Source organism: Chanodichthys erythropterus, chromosome 3, assembly GCF_024489055.1.
Source record: "Chanodichthys erythropterus isolate Z2021 chromosome 3, ASM2448905v1, whole genome shotgun sequence".
Classification (NCBI taxonomy): Eukaryota; Metazoa; Chordata; class Actinopteri; order Cypriniformes; family Xenocyprididae; genus Chanodichthys; species Chanodichthys erythropterus.
The window spans coordinates 10,480,867-10,497,205 of record NC_090223.1 but is presented as its reverse complement, the minus strand read 5'-3'; the positions used below and the strand labels follow the sequence as shown (position 1 = coordinate 10,497,205).

General features: G+C 37.5%; 1 pseudogene; it reads right to left on the bottom strand.

Annotated features, from left to right (window-relative positions):
* LOC137003093 (uncharacterized) overlaps positions 1-16,339 on the bottom strand; it is a 243,826-nt pseudogene that overhangs the window by 57,780 nt on the left and 169,707 nt on the right.

Sequence of the window (16,339 nt, the reverse complement as noted above, 5' to 3'; positions counted from 1 at the left end):
TGAAAATATGGCGTGAAGTCAAGGGAGAATATAATTTGGATGACAAAATACAGATATTGCAGTGGTGTGCATTTGACCCTGGGTTCAGCCCCAACCAGATAGACAGTACATTCAAATACTGGATTTCAAAGGGTGTGACGACCTTTTACTCACTCACTCATAATGGGAATATCAAAGATTTTGACAGTCTTAAGAGTGATTTTAAGCTTAACAATTTAGATTTTTTTAGATATCTCCAATTGCGGAACTATTTCCAGCAGAATATTATCCCCAAAACTGAGATAAATGACCCAATTTTGACAATTTTTCTAAAGGCTTTTAAAAACACCATAGTTAAAGGTGCTATCGGCAAGTTCTATAAAGGGTTTCTGACAAAAAGGTCTCACTCTACGGACTACATCAAAGAAAAATGGGAAAAGGAAGGGCATTTCTCAATAACTAATGAAGAATGGTATAAAGTATGTGAATCCTCATGGAAATGTATGAACTCCCATAAATGGCGAGAGTTTAGCTGGAAATGTTTAGTGCGCTTTTTCCTAACACCAAGGCAAAAGGTACACTTTGGCACAGGCACGGCCTGCTGTTGGAGGTTGTGAGGGGCTCGGGATGCAGGGCATTGGCATATATTTTGGGAATATCCAAAGATTAAACTCTTTTGGCTTGAATTTCAAAAAGCTTTAATTAGTATATTTAAGGTTAATAATATACCATTACAGTTTTCTACAGTTTTTTGGGGACATTTTGACAATATGCATGGACATAAAGATAAAGATAAATACCTGTATTCTATTTTGACAGTAGCAGCCAAAAAGGCAATTACCAGATGCTGGCTCCTTCCCGAGCCACCTGCGATGACTGAGTGGATAAGCATAGTGAATGAGATTTATGTAATGGAATCCATAACATTTTCAATTCGCATTAAAAGGAGCACTTTTGTTAAATTATGGAGCAAATGGGTTAGATACATTCAACCCTTACGACCAGATTTTGTAGAGGTTAGAATATAGAAAATAATCCTCTTTTCATTTATTTATTTATTTTTTATTTTATTATTATTATTATTATTATTATTATTTTTATCTTATCTTCCTTTTTATCCCTTTTTGTACTTTATGTCAGATGTGTGCATGTTGTTTATCTCTCCCTAATTGTTCAGTGTGTTTTACTTTTTTGTAAAAACAAAATGAAAAGAAAAGTGGATAATGTTTAGACATGTTTTATTCAAACATTTTGTCATGCTCCACTTTTTGAAAATAAAGAATTAAAAAAAAAATGGCAGATATCTAGAACTGTAAGAAAAAAAACTGTTGAAAGCATAAAGAGAGAAATAACTGTTCATATTTATAGTCATCAAATCCTCTCAGTCTGCTGACAGCAATAAAATGAGCTTTAAGTGTCAATTTACGGCAGATCTGAAGACATCAGCATAATAAATGAGGTGAAAACAGGAACTATTGACATGAAATAAAGAGTGTTTTCAGCAGTTTCTCTGTTAATACTGATGATCCTCAGACTATCAACACTCATTCAACAAGGCATTCAGGATTATCTCAGTTCATGCTGAGTGTTTGCTGTTAGATCATCTCACTTTATTCTGTTTAACTGTTAGAAACATTGTAGTTCTTGAGTTTTAAATGTTTGTCATGAAAAGACCCCTGGTTTCTAAAATGCATGTTTGAGTTGTTTTAACTGAAAGCAACTTGTACTGACATACCTTAAAATATGTCAGTGTCATTGTTTTGTCTCAAGATGTATACCAGTAATGTTTTTTTTTTTTTCCCAAAAGCTACTTAAATGCCCTAATTGAACTGAGTTCAGTAATTCTGGTACAATACATGCCCATGAAAGGAGCATGTATTGTGACTAAGAAAACTGTGTTTTTGTATGAACAAGCGGTTTGACTCAAATGCATTAGTACTCTGCACCTTCTGACTAAAAATCAGAATTTGTGTCGTGAGATCCGCGCAAACCTGGGGCGTGTGACTCTAATATGGGTACCTCTAATACCGATATGGGTCCATAATGAACGAATAATTGAAAGTATGGGATACCCAGAATAATCAAATATCTAAATTAATACATAGCAAATGATTAATTTACAACAAGACATTCAGACCATCTCACTTTATTCTGAGTGTTTGCTGTCAGAAACACATTATTTTAATCAGGATATATGCTAAAAGCCTAAACTGCTCTATTGAAAGACAATACTTTTATCTGAAGACATCAGCATAATACATGAGGTGAAAACAGGAACTACTGACATGAAATAAAGAGCGTTTTCAGCAGTTTCTCTGTCTTGTTGAATGAGTGTTGATAGTCTGAGGATCATCAATATTAACATTCAGATCATCTCACTTTATTCTGAGTGTTTAACTGTTAGAAACACATTATTTGAGTCAGGATATGTGAGAAAAGCCTATAAAACTGCTCTTTTGAAAGATAATGATTGAAAGGGAAGGCATGGGAGGTGATAATTGGCCGTCAATTGGTAAATTGTAATTACACTTTTTTAAAATGCAAACAAAACTTAGAAGAAAAAAAATAATCATGGAAGTAATAGTTGAACAGAAAATATAAATAAATCCCCCAACCCATAAATTCTACCCATAAATGCTATCCAGAAGTAAAAGTAGGTAATGTAGGCATGATAAACATATTAATCACAAGTTTGCAGAATGGAAATAAAAGTGGACCAACTTTTCTTCAAATAACAAAGCCTTGTCTATTAGGGTCTACCTAATTCTCTCCAGATGTAGTATACCTGACAATTCTGTTCATAATTTAAGAGTTGGAACTTCCTTTTTCTTTCAGAACAAAAGAATAAGTTTTTGGGCAGATATTAACCCATAAGAAACAAACTGTTGTTGTACCCATGCAAGTCTCAAAAATTCTTTGGAAATTCAATTAATATAGGGTCTGGTTCAATAAGCATATCCAACGATCAATAAGCAAACTTCGCACTGGATTTATCCTGAAGGATCTGTCTTACTCTGGCCAAAGTTTTACCACAGCCGAAGGGTAGTCTCTGAAGATCCGGATGTTAAAGGTTAGCTTTCTTTGTGATGACACTTTGCACATGATGTTTTCCATGTTGTACCCAAGCAATAAACCGACTTGCTGTTGAGCTGGTCTCTTCCATCAAGCCCATGTCTTGTCCGAACTTAATGTTTAAGTTTTTTTAAGTATACTTTATGTAGTAAGTGTAATATCAATGTACTAGTAGTAAACTTGTTAATGTCCTGCTTGGGACTAAATTGGACTGATTTAGTATGTAAAAAGCATATGTTTAAGTGTAATAAGTGTTACAGTAGTAAACTTTAAGTGCACAACTAGTTCACAACCATGTTTCTCAATTGTACTGAATCTGTACTACAAGTCAACTAGTAGTCTACTATGTTAATACATGTAGTGCATTTGTTTTATTAAAGTACACTGTGACGAGCAGGGCGGGCGAGAGCCGTGAGTGAACGGCGCGAGGCCGGTGACGCGAGTGATAATGTCTCTCGAGTCTCTCACGGAGGAGCTCCGGAGGCATAAAAGGAAGAGCGACTACAATGAAGGACGAGAGAGGACCAGGCCTGGATATTATTTTATGTTTTATTATGTTTGTGTGGCCGGCAGACGTCCGCGAGGGTCTGCCGGCATTACTTTCGTTTTGTTCTTTGTTTATTTTACATTAAAGTTTGTTTGAACGTTCGCCGGTTCCCGCCTCCTTCTTCCCAGATCTACTGACTGTGTTACATACACTTTGAAGTATACTTTCATTAAGCTACTAGTTTAGTAGTTTTATACTGCAATAGTTTTCTTTAATTGAATAAAACATCATAATTATAGTTTATTATTTATGTATCATTTCTGTCCTTTAAGCATACTTGTCACGATTAAGTCTCCTGCACCAGATCTCCTGAACCGCCAGAGGGAGCCGTCACCAGAGTATTAGTTACTATTGGACTTCAATTCCCATGCACCCACATACTGTCACAGTTCCCTTGTCTCCCGGACTCCATTTCCCATGATCCTCGTCATCTCCCCATCAGCACTCATCACCTGCACCTGGACTCCCTCATCAGCACTGCCTTTACAATGGACTCACTCCCTCCACTCCCTGTCCGTTCTTAATGTTACCTGATGTTGTTGTTGCTATGATGATGATGCTGCTTGATGTTATGATGTTGATGCTGCTTGATGTTATAATGCTATGTTTATGTGGTTATGGTGTGAGTTACTAAAGCCTTTTGTTACTAAAGCCTACTATTAAAGCCTATCGTTTTTGGATCTCCGTGCTCGCCTAATCTCTCCTGCATACACCAACCGTAACAGAAGAATGGACCAAACCGCTGGAGATCCACCAAACAAGATGAGCCTTTCTGCTGTCTTCCAGGCTCCTGCTCCTCCCGTGCCTCCCACACCTATGTCGGCTGCCTTATTGGACTCTTGCAGGACGGACATTCGCTGGAGAGGTATGTGGAGGAGTTTGTTGAGTTAGCTTTTCTGATGAATTGGTCAGATGCTTGCTTAAACCCTTTTTCTGGACGGGCTGGACGAGAGCACAATCCATTTTGAGGAACCTGAAGATTGTTTCCTTAAACGATACTGTTAATCTGATTTTGTATTTAAATGGTTCTGAGTTCGTTGTCGAAAAGGGTTCCGGATTTTACGTGCTTATCTCGTCCAGTCCTCCCAGAAATACGGGCGGCCTGGCAAGTTCGTCAGTCTCCATCTTCCTCCACCCCCCCCTCCCGGTTGTTCCATCTACGGCGCAAGGTCATGCCTACTGTGAGGGGGAGGTACTGTCACAGTTCCCTTGTCTCCCAGACTCCATTTCCCATGATCCTCTTGTCTCCACACCTGCACTCACTTCCCTTGTCATCTCCCCATCAGGACTCATCACCTGCACCTGGACTCCCTCATCAGCACTGCCTTTATAATGGACTCACTCCCTTCACTCCCTGTCTGTTCTTAATGTTACCTGACGTTGTTGTTGCTATGTTGATGTTGCTTGATGTTATAATATTATGTTTATGTGGTTATGGTGTTGCTAAGTGTTCTATGTTGTATTATACTCCTGAGTTATTATTAAAGCCTATCGTTTGTGGATCTCCGTACTCGCCTCATCTCTCCTGCACACACCAACTGTAACACATACCTGGGACTGATCACTCGTGCACCTGCCGCCAATCATCTTATCCCTCACTCACTATAAAGCCCACAGTCACACGCAATCCTGGGCGAAGTCTTGTTTTGCTACGGTGTGAGTGTTTTACCCTCTTTGCTGTTCTGATATCGACTTGGACTGTTATTCTGATTTTTATTCTTACTGCCTGCCCTGATTCCTGCCTGTCTTTGTTTATCCCTGTCTGCCGCCTGCCATGACCCTCTCCCTGTCTACTGGTTTATGATTTCTGTACTGACTGAACTGTTGAATAAACTGCAAATGGATCAATACACTTCTGAATTGTCACAGAAGACTTCGCCAATAAGCGATCCAGCAGCCATTGTTCAACTGTCTACAGAGCTGTTTGCCCAGGCCAGTCAACTTTCGATGCATCAACACCAACTGGGCCGATTAACCTCCTTGATGGAAGATTTGGTGAGGTCACTACAAGGCCTCAATCTACAGCCTGCCACACAGCCAACCACTGCTCCACCCACGCTCGGCCATTGTCCAGAGAACCCAATCAACACTATGTGTACTTGACTGGCTTTCCCAGAGAAATTCGACGGCACCTCCAATGGATGCAATGGCTTCTTATTTCAATGCACTCTGTTTGTCAATCAACAACCCATTCTCTACTCCATCGACTCGAGTAAGATTGCCTTTGTGTGTTCACTTCTGATGGGAAAAGCTCTGGATTGGATAACCGCTGTCTGGAGATCTGACGGTACCAGTTTTCACTCATTTGACCACTTCATGCAGTGTTTCAGAGAGGTATTCGAGTGTTCCAGCAGCGGCCGCAGCGTGGGTGAACAGCTGCACACTCTAGATTTTTCTTCGTCAAGAAGAAGGATGGGAGCCTCAGGCCTTGTATTGATTATCAGGGCCTTGATGACATTACCATAAAATTCAGGTGTCCCCTTCCATTAGTTCCTGCTACTCTAGAGCAACTCCGCCAAGCCAGATATTTCACCAAATTAGACCTGCACTCTGCTTATAACTTAATTCGCATAAGAGAGGGGGACGAATGGAAGACGGCCTTTTCTACATCCACTGGGCACTAGGAATACTTCGTTATGTCGTTCGGCTTTGCCAACAGTCTGACCCGTCGCAATGTGACCACTCTCACTTGGTTCCCCGAGGCTTGCCAGGCTTTTAAAGAGTTAAAACATTGCTTCACTATGGCTCCCATACTCCATCATCCAGACTCCACTCATGGTTTCATCGTGGAGGTGGATGTCTCCAGCACCGGAATTGTGACTGTGCTGTCGCAACGACATGAACCATCCAACAAAGTATTTCCCTGTGCATATTTCTCGAGGAAGCTTTCCTGAACGCAACTATGACGTGGGAAATTGCGAACTGCTAGCCATGAAGGCAGCCATAGAGGAGTGGTGTCACTGGCTCGAGGGTGCTCAACAGCCTTTCATTGTCTTGACCACTCACAAGAACCTGGAATACCTGAAGTCTGCTAAATGATTGAATCCAAACTATCGGGCGGTTTTCTTCACTCGCTTCCACTTCACTGTCACGTACCAGCCCGGTTCCAAGAACACCAAGGCTAACACCCTTTCTAGAATGTATGAGGGGAATGAACAGACCGAGACTCCCAAAACTATAATTCCAAACAAGACTCCACCACCACTCGAGTGCCCTCCAGATCTGAAATATGTACCCGAACAACACTGAGACAAATTACTGCACCACATCCATGACAATCCTAGTTCAGGTCATCCAGGTAACACGGCTACACTTCAACTGGTAAAGAACAAGTATTGGTGGTCCTAAATGTCCGAGGACACTGCACGCTTCGTGTCTCTCTTTGCCACTTGCAACACCACCAAATCATCTCACCAAGTCCCTGCCAGTCTGCTTCAACCACTGCCCATACCACAATGCCCCTGGTCACACATTGCAATAGACTTTGTCACTGATCTTCCCAACTCTCAAGGTAACACTGACCGTAGTCGACCAATTTTCTAAATCATGCCGTTTAATCCCTCTGCCCGAATTACCTACTGCCATGGAGACCGCCGAAACCCTCTGCAACTACGTGTTCAGATTTTATGGTCTGCCAGATGACATAGTGTCTGATAGGGGGCCCCAATTCACATCCAGTGTCTAGTCAGCTTTCTTCTGCCTCCTCAATGTCAACATCAGTCTCACCTCTGGGTACCACCCACAGTCCAACGGCCAGACAGAGTAGCTGAACCAAGAGCTCACTCGCTTTCCCAGAACCTACTGTCATAACCATCAGTCTGACTGGAGCCGATACCTAATGTGGGCCGAGTACGCTCAAAACTCCCTCCAAAAACCAGCCACAGGCCTCACTCTGTTTAAATGCGTGCTGGGCTTTCAACCTCCACTGTTTCCTTGGTCAGGAGAACCTTCTGAATTACCAGGAGTCAACGAGTGGTTACAGTGCAGTGAGGAGACTTGAAACCATGCCCATATTCGCCTGCAGAGAGCAGTAAGGAGACAAGAGATTCAAGCTAACCGCCATCGCCGCCCTGGTCCACCCGGGACCATCGTCTTTGGCTTCCATGCAAGAAACTCAGTCCTAGGTATGTGGGTCCATTCAAAATTCTCAGACAAATTACACCTGTTTCATTGCGTTTAGAACTTCCTGATACTTACTGTATTTCTCCTTCCTTTATCTGTCTATCTAAAAACTAACCCTTCAAACTTCCTTCCTCCTGAAATCCTTCATAATTCAAGCTTTTAAAACGTATTTAAACTTTCTGGACTGGCTTTTTCAAGCCAACTTAAAGTTTGTCTCTACAAACTTTTTTTTTTCTTTTTTTATCTAGTTATACATTGATTTCCCTTAATACAAAGTAAATTGACTAAAACTGTGTAAAAGGTCTAAGTGTGGATTAGTACTCTGGCCCCTTGGTATGAAAGAGAAAAAATGTTTGCCCTTGTAACTATCAAAATTGCCCATCCCTGATCTAGATGTTACTGCTGAAACATTCATTGAGGAGGATATGTTAATGTATTTCTCTCTCTCTTGATCACCAGCCATTATCCTTCAGGTTTATGGTCTTCTGTTTTTTTCTGTAAGTTGTTTTTGGTGTTGGTAAATTTTTCTATACATTATGTTGTTCAATTCTACTATCTGTATGTTTAAACATGATGTAATACAACCAAAACAACAACTTTTCCTGCTATAAAGGCTTTCCTTTTATTAATGGTGCTTGCCAAAGGCAAAGCTCCATTCTTATTCTTCTGCATACTTATTATTCTTCTTCTTCTTCTTCTGGACACAATTTCTGCGCGCTACTCCTCCCGCAGTTTTTGTCATAGACCCATGAATGAGGTGTCAAATCGACCGGCTCATTGAGGACAGGTGTGCTATGACTTTTATAAGCGATCGGGTGTACGATGTTCGTCCGGCGGGCGAAAAAGTAGCGAAAAAAATCCCATAGACTTTGCATTGGGACAAACTTTGATGAGTAATAGCTCCTAACGAGAATTTCATAGAAACATGTGGGTTACCACGTTTGAAGAGCCTGATAGGCTCTCTCAGACCATACCTCAAAATGGGGTGTAAGTTGTACCCCTGGGGCGCAAGAGCTGCCCAAAGTTGCCCCATAGACATACTATGGTGAAGCCGTGCCCATGAACCAGGAAGTACTGTGTTTTTCCTACTATGGGAAATTACATAGGGATTTTGTATTGAACATAACTCTGGATCACAATGTCATAGAGACAAGGGGTTGGCCCATTTTACTCAGGCAACCAATCAGTCTCTCAGGATCATTGTGAAGCTATCAAGCCACGCCCTAGCAACCATATAGAGCACCATAGCAACAAGTTCCATTGACTTCCATTGAAAAAGATCAAATGAATATCTTTGGATAGAAGTGTCGTACAAACAAGAGGGTGGGCTCATTTGACTGGAGGCAGCAAACCGCCAATCACAAATCACCTTAAAGACATCATAGCCACGCCTTAGCAACCATTTAAAGCACCCTAGCAACCCAAAGCATAGGCAGATATCTTCAAATCTGAATATCATAGAGGCATGGGGATTGGTTTATATCATTTATACTGGCAAGCAGCCTTTGGTTTATCATTACTAGCAGCTGCCAAGCCACTCCCTAGCAACCAAACAGAGTACCCTAGCAACCGTTTTGCAAGATCTATATCTCTGCATCAGAACATCATAAAGACATGGGGGTTGGTTTATATTGTCAAGCAGCCTTTGGAGTATCATCATTGGTAGCTGCCAAGCCACTCCTTAGCAACCAAACAGAGTACCCTAGCAACCGTTTAGCAAGATCTATATCTCTGCATCAGAGCATCATAGAGACATGGCGGTTGGCTCTTTTGACTCATGCTAGCAAACTGAACTTCCAACATGCTACACATGCTAGCAGTGAATAGCTACATGCTAATAGTGATTAGCTTAGGGTTTAAACATGACACAAACTAGTAAAAATGTGTTACATCATGCTGGTAACATGCTAATTGTGTTAGCATCATGCTAGTAGCATGCTAATCATGTTAGCATCATGCTAGCAAACATGCTAATTATGTTAGCATTTGTTAAAAACATGCTAGCAACATGGTAATCATGCTAGCATCATGCTAGCATTATGCTAATCATGTTAGCATGTTGCTAGCATTATGCTAACATGATTAGCATCTTTCTAAAAACATGCTAGCAGCATGCTAAGGGTGTTAGCATTATGCTAGCAACAAATGCTAATCATGTTAGCATGTTGCTAGCATAATGCTAACATGATTAGCATCTTTCTAAAAACATGCTAGCAGCATGCTAAGGGTGTTAGCATAATGCTAGCAACATGCTAATCATGTTAGCATCTTGATAAAAACATCCTAGCAGGACGGTAATTATGTTAGCATCATGCTAATCAAGAGTGCCGAGTTTTGCCACTGCAAGCACCATTCACATTTTCTTCAGGAAATGTACATTCTAGTTACCCTTATTACTCTTTCCTCTTATTACATGATAATGCTGAAAACTAAAGTGATTATAACTTTCATATAAAATGGTGACAGCAAGGTTCAATTCCCAACCCCAGTGCTTTAACAAAGACCAAAGTCAACTCAATATCAAAAACAAGTTCTTTATTTTACAAATGTGGGAGAATTTCAAGGATTCAAGAGGGGGCAAAGCTAAAATAACAAACATAAATTCTCTACATATTAGGGAGAAACTAACTAAGCTACAAAAGAAAAGAAAACAAAGATACAATAAAAACTCCCTTGCTAGCTTAAACAGGAGAAAACAAGATATAAAGAAAAGAACATCTCTGTGTTCAGGTGCCGTGTTACTTCTAATATGTAGATATGGTGTCTACACAATATCTATTGTATTATTTAATTGGATGTTTCTAAGTAAAGCATACACTTTAAAAGTGTAGTTTAATTCAGTTAATATTGTTTTAGTAAAATGTACTGCAAAAGAACCTAGTTCAAATTACTTTTCTTTGTTCATTTTACTTAACTTAGTTAAGTAGAGTTACTTAATTACATATTTGAAATTTACTTTAAATATGCATACAAAAACTTGCAAAAGGAAAAATTAATTAAATTTTACTTAATGTTTTTTTTCAGTGTATGAACATTTTAAAGGTAGACTTTTCTTTAACAAGCAATTGTTTGTTGTTGTTTATATTTCATATGTTTTATATTACACATTTATTGGAGGAAAGCATTGGGATGTGAAATAATGTTTAAAATAATTAATTAAAATTATTTTTTAAATGTATAATAATGTTCAGTTTTTCTAGTAGATTTAGTAGATTATCAAAATAATTGTTAATAGCAGCCTTACACCAGTGTGCTCACCAGAAAAAGGTAGAGATGGAGTGATTTAACTGTGACTGTCTTTCACTGAAGAGACTTTGTTTCTCAGCACATAAAGATGAACCTATTTGTGGTTTCAGACTGTGGTCATGTGGTTTCTCCACTGTATGGATCTTCATGTGTTTCTTCAGGTGACTTTTAATAGTGAAACTCTTTCCGCACTGATCACACGTGAACGGCTTCTCTCCAGTGTGGATCCTCTCATGTGATTTCAGATGTGATGACTGACTGAATCTCTTTTCACAGTGTGAACACTTGTAAGGTTTTTCTCCACTGTGAGTTCTCTCATGAGTTTTCAGATCGAATGACCGATTGAATCTCTTGTCACAGTGTGAACACTTGTAAGGTTTTTCTCCAGTGTGAATCCTCTGGTGCACTTTTAAATGTTCAGCTGAAATGAAAGTCTTCTCACACTCAAAGCACATGTACTCTCTCACACCAGTGTGTATTTTCTCATGTGTTTGTAAAGTTTGCAGCAGTGAGAAACTCTTTCTACACACAGAACATGAATGTGGCTTCTCCTTCGTATGAACTGTCAGGTGTCTCTTCAGGTTTGATGACCCAATAAATGTTTTCCCACACTGATCACATGTGAACGGCTTCTCTCCAGTGTGGATCCTCATGTGAACATTAAGATTTGTTGGTTGTCTGAAACTCTTCCCACATTGATCACACTTGAACAGCTTCTCTCCAGTGTGGATTTTCATGTGAACTTTAAGGTTTGACGATTGATTGAAGCTCTTTCCACACTGATCACATGTGAATGGCTTCTCTCCAGTGTGGATCCTCATGTGATTGTCAAGACTTGTATTTGTTGAGAAACTCTTTCCACACTGAGTGCAGGTTGTAGTTTTCTCGGCTCTTCTTTCCTTTAAAAATGTCTTTTTAGTCTTTGAGCGACTCAAAGGTTTTTCTCCAAGTTTGTCATGATGTTTCTCCTCCACTTCACTCAGTTCTTCACTCTCCTCCATCAGGTCTGAAGTGAAAGAATAAAGTTTAGTTTAATTTTCAGTACATAAAAACAATTCAAAGACAGAAATATGAAGTGAAAGGACATAAACATGAACCCTGATGTCAAAAAGTAGAAAACTTCTATAAAATATTACTAGCACTTTGATGACTTTTTATAAATTAATTATTATCCCTGAAACTTTCCATAAAAGAAAAAGAGCACTGATCTTCAATATATATATTTTAATACATTACAGACAAAATCTCATTATCCTGTTGTGAGAACTATTAAATATTTGATCAATGACAAAATTATCTAACATTAAAGTATACAATACTTCCATATTTTGATACCAACTATTAGATATTTAATCTATTGTATTAAAGGCCGGTCACACTAGAAATTTTTCCTTCACCTGATTTCAATTCATACGCGTGTGACATCATTAAAACACAACCTCAAACAAAAGAGCACAAATTGTTGCCATAAAGTGGAGTAGATTTTATATTTTTACATTTTTGAATGATTATTATGTTACAAATGCTTGTAAAAAAAAATGATGCTGCAGATTGTGACATAAGCTTTAACTATTTCTATTGCCGTTGCCTGTGTCCTACATGATTCACTCAACCCTGTTATTTCCTGACATAATTGAAAAAAAAAAAAAAAAAAAAAAAAAAAGATATAGAGCATTTCTTAAAACTTTGACACACAGGGAGTGACATCATCTGGGCAATTTCTACAGCATTATATGAGGATAAGAAAAATAATCTCAATCCATTGTCTCTTTTTTTACACAAACTGTAAAGTATTGATCACATTCATCAATCCTGTTACCAAAGTTACTGTAAGGAAAAACAATCTCTTACTATGAAAAACTAATATGATTTATGAAAAAAAAAAAAAAAAAAAACTTTATCAGGAAATATGAATCAGATTTTGTTTAATTTATGTTTACAATCCTGTCAGCCTTTCTGATGTTAATAAAAAATAATCGTAACATTGCTGCAAATTGTGAACCAGATATAAAATAAATAAATAATATTTAGTATAATTTTATGTTTTAAACTTCCCTTTACTGACCATTTGTTTAAAAATAAAAACAGATCATTCCGTTTCATAGTTTAACTGCATATCTAAATATGCAGAAGTGTTTGAATCTTTCTAACATGAATGTTGTTCAGCATCATGAATGAATGAAGAATAAACACCAACCTCTTTGTTCTTCAGTATCTTCAGTGTGTTTCATTCTGCAGGGTTCTGGATCACTCATGTTCTCACTGTCCTCTTTAATAAACTCAGTCTTTGCAGATTTCAGCTCTACCTGATGCTCTGATGCTCGTTTGATGGGAATATTCCAGCATTTATTGATGCACTGCTGTGGGAGGAGCTTCACTGATGATGTGAGTGATGAGGGAGGAGCTGATCTGCCAATATGAAAAATATAAAATGTACTGAGATTGTTTTATATATAATATATAAATATAAATAATGGTGTGAAAACAGATGAAGCATAAACATTTATTTAGAAATAAATGTAGATATCTGTAGTCAAATCCCCTCAGTCTGCTGACAGCAATGAAATGAGCTTTAAGGGTCAATGTACAGCAGATCTGAATACATCAGCATAATAAATGAGGTGAAAACAGGAACTATTGACATGAAATAAAGAGTGTTTTCAGCAGTTTCTCTGTTATAATATTGATGATCCTCAGACTATCAACACTCATTCAACAAGACGATCTGAAAATCTCACTTTATTCTGAGTGTTTAACTGTTAGAAACACATTATTTGAGTCAGGATACATGAGAAAAGACTATAAAACTGCTCTATTGAAAGATAATAATTGAAAGGAAAGGCGTGGGAGAGGATGTAATTGTCCATCAATGGTAAATTGCAATTACACTTTTTTAAAATTCAAACAAAACTTACAAGAAGAAGAAAAACAATAATCATGAAAGAAATAGTTGAACAGAAAATATAAATAAAATCCCCCCCACCTAAAAACTCAACCCATAAGTGCTATCCAGAAGTAAAAGTAGGTAATGTAGGCATGATAAACATATTGATCACAAGTTTGCAGAAAGGATATAAAAAGTGGACAATTTTTTTCAAATAACAAAGCCTTGTCTATTAGGGTCTACCTAATGCTTTCCAGATTAAGTTTACTTGACAATTCTGTTAGCCATAGTTTAAGAGTTGGAACTTTATTTTTTTTCTAATACAAAATAATACTTCTTTCTTTTTTTTTTTTTTAGCAGATATTAACCCATACGAAACAAACTGTTTTGTACTCATGCAAGTCTCAAAAAATTCTTCGGAAACTCCAAATATAATTAATATAAGGTCTGGTTCAATAATAATACCCAACGATCAATAAGCAAACTTCCCACGGGGTTCATCCTGAAGGATCTGTCTTACTCTGGCAAAGGCTGCCCAAAGTTTTACCACGCCCATGTCTTGGCCAAACTTTCTCCCTCATTGACATCTTCTTTTTCTTGTTTCTTCAACACAATTTAAACAAGAAAATTGTGATTAATGTTGAACATATGCAACATTATTAAAGGTACGAGAGCACTAATTATCTGAATGTTGTCCTGGTTTAATGAAACAGAAAATTTCTTTGAAAGAAAATTAGCGGAACTAAAACTCTGTAGATAATAATCTGTAAATTGTCTGTAAGTATGTAAAATTGTATTCTACATTCTCTGAAGAATTTCACTCACCATGGCACATATTCTTTACAATAAAACTGATTTGATTTGAACTCATGTCTTAATCCATTTTAAACCTGAAAGCCCCCTTTCTGCTGGTTGTGTAAAGCTGTGGTGAGATGGAGACAGTTGTCTTAAGAAAAAGTTCATTTTATGTAAGTATACTTTAGTTATGTTCAAGTATTTTTTTAAGTATGCTAATTGTAATATCAATATACTAGTAGTAAACTTGTAAATGTCCTGCTTGGCACTAAATTTGCCTGATATAGTATATAAAAAGCATGTTTTAGTGTACTAAGTGTTACAGTAGTAAACTTTAAGTGCACAACTAGTTCACAACCATGTTTCTTAATTGTACTGAATCTGTACAAGTGAACTTACATGTAGCACGTCCTGATATTGCTGAGTTAGATGTGTTCCTGGGTCAACATATTTTGTTGATCCTGGAACAACTTTCTAGTCTGAAAATTCCTATTCCTACCCCTAAACCTAATCCTACCCATAAGTTATCCCAAAAATCAGAGGGAAATTATAGATGAATAACGCTGATGTAGAAGCACCAATTCATGATTTTAAGCCTAAACTTGACATAATCTGTAAACTTGTCTCTCAAATCTGATTGGTTGATTTGAATGTTGTTCCAGGATCAACAAAAATATTGACCCAGGAACATGTTGAACTCATCAATATCAGGTTATGCCTTACATTTAAATTAGTAGTTTACTATGTTAATACTTGAAACATTTGCTTCATTAAAATACACTTTGAAGTATATTTTAAGTAAACTACTAGTTTAGTAGTTTTATACTGCAATAGTTTTCTTTAAGTGAACATAACATCATAGTTAGAGTTTACTATTTATGTAGTATTATATATTTATTTACTATTTATGTATCATTTTTGCACTTTAATTAAACTGCTATGTTCCAATTGATGTATTACATTTTAAATGCTTGAAATATGTCTTTAACTGTACTTTAAATTTAAAAACATTTTATTCTAGCTTCATGGATCCTTTTTATCAACACTTGAATGAGGGTAATTGTTCTGACTTCATCTTTTAAAACTTCTTTCAACTTTCTGGCTAGGCTTTTTCAAGCCAAATTAAAGTTTGTCTCTAGTTTACATAAAAGTTTGTTTATCTAGTTTACATTACTGATCTTGTTTAAAGCTAAAGTGATTCTAAATTTCTTTATTCTGGTTAAATCTTACATTCTCCTATTAGTTCCAAGAAAGACAGATTATTTATATTGGAGTCACATAAATAACTAAATTGTGCCTGTTATGCTTCAATTGATTTTTGCTCGAATTATGGTCCAAAATAGCACTGGGAAGCTCCAAGACTTACAAAATAAAGAGTGTTTTCAGCAGTTTCTCTGTTAATATTGATGATTCTCAGACTATCAACACTCATTCAACAAGACATTCAGATCATTAGCACATCATCTCACTTTATTCTGATTGTTTGCTGTTAGAAACACATTATTTGAGTCAGGATATATGTGTTACGGGTGGCTGGTAGAGAGATGAGGCAGATACGGATTTCCACGATAATAGAGACTTTACTTCAAACAATGGCAATGAACAACAGACAGACACCTTAACAAAACAGAGAACGGACGAGGAGTGAAGGGAGTGAGTGCAATATAAAGGGAGTGCTAACAATAGAGTCCAGG